Raw genomic sequence first — 6,035 nt, forward strand, 5'->3', positions numbered from 1 at the left:
TATTTGCACACTGTTATCATTTGCATCGGCCTTTCATAGGGCTGATGCAAATGAACAATCTGTTTTTTCCCCAATTCCCTTTTTGCGAAAAATAGAGTAGACCTAATACGTACTGAAGAAAGAAGTTTGCTGGAAAAAATCGAGAAGGTCGCGAAGAAAAATTCCTATCATGGAAACTATCAAGTCGTTGAAGAAAAATCCAGAAGTTTGCTTCGACCCTTTGTTCTCTCCTCTCCCTTTATCGTGCAAATACAATTTTCCATTTGGGTTGTTCCGATTCTGAGCTCTGAGTTGAAAATCCCTCGTCTCCCTATTGCTTTGTCGTCGTTCTTTACTTCGTCACTGGCTACTCCCTTTCTCTTTTCTCCTCCTTTTACTACTTCTTTCTTTTCTATTTGATTTAGGGTTCCGTTGGTGATGAGTTGCCATTTGATTTTCCGATTTTGTATTATCGCCATCACCTTCCCCTCTGTCTCGAACTTCCTACCCTAGGCGCCACTCCTCTTCATTTCACACGATGTGAATTCAACTTCACTCAGATTCTATGCGCCGCCTCCAATGGCAAGCAGGTTTCTTCTCGTCTCTCGCAGGTTCAGGAGCGATGTCCTATTTTTTCAAGTTTCTTGTTTCAGTTGCGATGTCCTGTTGATAGATCGTGATTTCTTCAACAAGGATTAGAACCGTAAGTCACTATTTGTCCATTTGTTCAAAAAATTTCCTGTCATTTATACTTGATACTATAGATATTGGTTTAATTCTACTATTTTACTAGGGGCAACATTTAAGATGATTTTAGCAAAGATGCAGGTACCAAAAGACTGATAACTTTTACTTAGCAAAGTAAGTTCTCAGATCTAATTTATCATTGTGTAATGCTATTTTATTCTATTTTATTCAAATCTTAATTAGGCCGTTTTAATTCAATGTTTCTTCTTGCTATTAGATTTACAATTCCATCATGTTTAAGTTTTATTGGTTACTTTTACATTTGAGCTGCATCTTAGGAATTTCATAGTATAATTTCCAATTCTTTGGTTATTATTGTGTTTACATTACTTAGGCATAGTTGTGATTGATTACTTCTATTGGTAGCTTTTTTTAATTACTTTTAGATGTTGAACTTAGTACAAAGATATTTTCTTTTAGGGTTCTTAATTTAATTACAGAACTTCTATATCATGTTTATAGTTATACTTTTTTTTTGAGTTTTGGGTAATGTTGAATCTGTCTGATTTCTTCTTAATTTTAATTAAAGTTGATTATATGAATATTGATGGAATGACATAGAAGATTGATGATTCTGACATTGTTCTAAAAGATAAGATAGATCCGTCTTAATTGATAATGAAGGAAGTATTAAAGATTACAGCATATCATATACCTAAAAGAACTATTGTTTAGAGGGAAGAAATAAATTCTGCAAGAGATTCTCATTGCAACTAAAATTACAAATGTGCAGATTGATCTCAGTGCAACAGATAAGGGGGATGATAAAATAACAGGATTCGAGGATTTGAAGTTGGAGGAAATTGAGCATCTAAAATTTAGTTTCAAAACCGAGATAGCGGTGCTGATGAGCTTAGTAAATAATTCTGAGATGGAAAGGGTGTTCGATGCCTCAGTTCTATTTGAATTTGACTTAACTGTAGATGATATTGGTGGATAACGATTTACTACTGTGTGTATATGGTGTTGAATAGAGTTTATCTATGAGGTTGCTGATACGGCAGTCTAATTTAGTTGGTTACATGTGTCCAGCCTGCAAGGCAAAAATCTCTAGGACGAGAAATATATGGGGTGGTGACAGTTCATGAATTTCACTAGGTATGTGGCAATTTTAATTAAATTCAAGTTCATTTTTAGGGAGCTTATAATGGTTTTCAGTATTTTACGTTTCTTTTTGTTTATTTATGTATACATCTGAATCTGATGGAGGAACATTTGATTATGATAATGATATTGATAAGATATGTTGGCCTATGCACCTTGGTGTTTTTCTGTAGAGTACTTTTAGTGCAGGGCACAAATGTTCCTATTTCAGTTCATACTAGTATCTGGCTTTGCAACCATTTCAAAATAAGATGAATCACTGGCACATAGATCATATAATTTAGATATGGTTCATATAAACTAGTACACTCCAAACTCTAAAGTTTTGATAAATTTGGTCTGTTATCATCTATCCATTGAGATATAAAAGAATTTGATTACAGCTAAAGATCCAAAAAATTAATTCAGGGTATCTGCCTTAGTTGAGTTGTATGTTGTTCATTTTCTTAGACAGTTATCATAGCTCTATAGGTATATGTAATAAAGCGAATTTAAAGTTTTCCAATTTCTTTTGTTGGTTGGTTGAATAACTATCCATGCTTTTGTTTAGGGTTTTGTACTTTTTTGTCCTTGGTTGGTATTTATTGTTTCCTTCATGTCTGCTAGGTTTGACTTAGCAAAACAAAGTGGAGAAGCTCCACTGTCTGTTCCGGACACAACATTCTCTAGGTAACATTTTTAAAATTCCACATTTTCAAATTGATCAGTGTACTTTTACAGTATGATTTGATTCATGTTTGTCATACTAACTGTTATTCATTTGTAGGAAAAACTTCATCCCTCATGAAGTTCACATGGAACGACAGATAATGCCCCGTGTAGTTACTAGCATCAATGGGCCTACAGACTGGAATGAAGCTTTGGATATCATATGCTTTGGCTCCCCAGAGCAGGTTTGTATTGTCCTTTATATAATCACTAGGTCATTAAATTGTTTATTTTATTTCATTATGCACAGATAAAATTTTATTTTGCGGCATTATGTTTTTTTACATGGTTTTATTAAATTGAGATTCTGAATTTTGGTGTATTTGGTTGCAGTCAGTTGAAGGAATGAAAGTTGTGTGCCATGAGTTGGCACAGGCCACTAGTGATCCAGAAGGCAGTCTAATGAATGAACTTGTGAAAGATGCTAATAGACTTGTTTCATGCTTGGCTAGCAAGGCAAGTGATATAGAGAATAAGTAACTTCATTCTGTTATGTTTCTTTTGGGCATTTTCTGCGTCCACCACTCCTTATATTTCTTGACTAAACAGGTGGCCAAGACTTTTGACTTCAGTTTGATAGGAGCTTCGTCAAGGTCTTGTAAATACGTTCTTAATACACTTATGCAGGTAAGTTTACAGCCTAGTGTTCTTGTTTATTGTTCTGCATTCTTTCCCAGTTCTTCATGTGTACATGGTTAAACACTATGATTAGGGTCTGAATAACAAGCAGAGACTAAATACTCCTTTTTGGAGAACTAACCACTATGTTAGGATGCATTTCTAACATAGTGTTTTGCTTGATTGAATTTGCTGCAGACATTTCAAAATAAAAGACTTGCTCATGCTGTTAAAGAGAGAACTCTGGACAGTCTAATAACAGAGCTTCTACTTTGGCTGTTGGATGAAAGGGTTCCCCATATGGACGACGACAGCCAACTATTGAAAGCATTGAATGTGCTTATGCTTAAAATTTTGGTGATGGTTTAACTGACATGCTTCTTTTCTTATAAAGTTTAAGATATGTTTTACTTCCTACCTTATAAGTGGTTATATATATAGGATAATGTTGATCGAACTTCATCCTTTGCTGTCCTGATTAATCTCTTAAGTCCACTGGATCCCTCAAGATGGCCTTCACCCGCATCAAGTGAGACATTTGCCATCAGAAATCAGAAGTTCTCTAATCTTGTTGTCAAATGCCTGATTAAACTCACCAAGGTAATTTTAGTTGCTTCTTTGAGCCTTGCCTGCTTGCTTGAGAGATATGGTACGGTTGGTGGTCTTACGTGAAATGGATAATTATCCTATGGAGTCTGATGCCAAATTACATTTGTTGTTAGTAGCTGTCATAGAAAGTCACAGAAAGTTGTTCCCTAATAGCACACGATTTGGATTATTGATGTCATGGTGGCATTAACGGCTATTATATGGTTTACTCATCTTTATCATTACCAAATGAATGAGCTGATAAGAGAAAGGAACAAATGAAACGAGAACGGAAACATTAAAATTCTTTAAGGAACTAGCTATTGTTGTTTACCTTTAAATGTCTCAAATTGTCAAAGTGCATCAATGGTTGACTGGACTTCTTGTTAATGATACATGAATTTTCAGGCTCTGAATGGGTGTTAAGCTTGCCTAGGGCTTGAATGAGGGCAGATTGAGATTGCATATACTGTTTAAAATTTGTTGTATCATTTAGGTACTGGCAGAAGAGTATAATTTTTCCCCTAAGAAATACTAGTATTAGTTGAACCATTTCCTAATATTGTTCTCTTCTATTGTATCAACAATTTAGAAGTGTAGAAAAGAGTAGAATTTCATCTTTTAGGGGAGTGTCCTTCAGTTTCTGTAGCACCCGTGTTCACCAATGTGTGAATTATCCAAGCATATATTCTTGAATTTCTTCAAGAGTGGTCGCAAGGTGGGGAAATTTTGAAACAATTACATGCATGACTGTCACCACTGATTTTGCACAATTGTCAATCCAAAATAGAAGAAAGATAGAGGAGAGGCAAGGCAAGATTTGATTGTGTGTATGCTAAACAAGCTTGAGTATTTACGTTTCACTTTTTTGCTTTTGTTAGGTTCTTAAAAGAAGCACACCTTATTCCGAGGATGAGATAAATATCGTTAGAGATATTTGGGCGGCGTATTTTATAACCAATATGCCAATTTAAGATTCGGTGAGATATTATGTATTGTTGCTTCCATTTATTATGTTTTATTTCGGAGTGGCTTTGCTTATATTAATTGTTTTTGTTTTATGATTTTTGATTGACAGGTCGTAGGATTTTGCTGCAATTTGAAGGGTTGATTGTGCATTTAGTGTTTTTGTTTCATGTTAAAGCTAGAATGAAGTTATTTTCCTTTTTGTAAATTCGTAGGATTTTGCTACACTAGAATGAAGTGCTTTTGTTTTTTTGTACCAAAAACTTGGAAACAAATGGTAACCTTTTTTTTTCTTATGAAACTATTAATTTATTACAGGTACTGAAATAATGCAATATATAAATTTAGTATATTTTTTCTTCAAATTGAACAAATCTGAATACAGGATAATGAAATGCAAGATATTAAAATTAAATTCTGGAAAAATAAATAAATTTATTTGTGCAAATAAATTTATTATTTGCATCGGCCCTTAAATATGGCCGATGCAAATAATACAATCATTTGCATCGGCCCTTAAATATGGCCGATGCAAATGTTATATCATTTGCATCGGCCCTTGAAAAGACCGATGCAAATAAAGAATCATTTGCATCGGTCGTTGTAAGGGGCCGATGCAAATGATTGTGTCATTTAACGTGGCTGACATATCATTTGCATCGGCCCTTTACAAAGGGCCGATGCAATAGAGGTGGCCATTTGCGTCGGCCTCTTTAAGGGGCCGATGCAATTGCATTTGCGTCGAGGGCTTTTGCATCGCGCTGCGGCCGATGCAAAAGGCCCTAAACGGCCGATGCAAATGGCCATTTTTCCACTAGTGCTATCTTAGTAAATCCGACCTTGTGGAGTGTGTTGGTGAAATTAGAAAAGGGTTTGGTAGCCTAAACAAGTGGATTAATTCTTGAAAGTTCAAGAACTTCCATCTCTCTCAAGAAACTTTTCTTTCTCTTTTGATTTTTTGATCTTCCTTTTGTTGGGGTTTAGTGTCCTATAGAAAATTGTTCTAGGATATAAACTTAATGTAAATGAAGTGTTCTTTATACCGTTTGTTTTAATGAGATATGGTTTCATAACTATATAAAGGCAATCCTTTTTTAAAGAACTAAATAAAGTCTAATAAAAGGAAATCCATAAGTTTGTTTAAAGTGATTATAAAGTGTTCATACAAGCATGAAGTGAGATGAAACTTTATGATAAACTAATAAACTTAAAACCACTCCAAGTCAAGTAATATGTTTAGGATTGACATATCACTACTGAGACTTGCATGTAACAATGTCTTCTGTCGAGACAGAAAGCTGATCTCACAAGCTTCATATATACAG

Source organism: Euphorbia lathyris, chromosome 6 (genome assembly GCF_963576675.1).
Source record: "Euphorbia lathyris chromosome 6, ddEupLath1.1, whole genome shotgun sequence".
Lineage (NCBI taxonomy): Eukaryota > Viridiplantae > Streptophyta > Magnoliopsida > Malpighiales > Euphorbiaceae > Euphorbia > Euphorbia lathyris.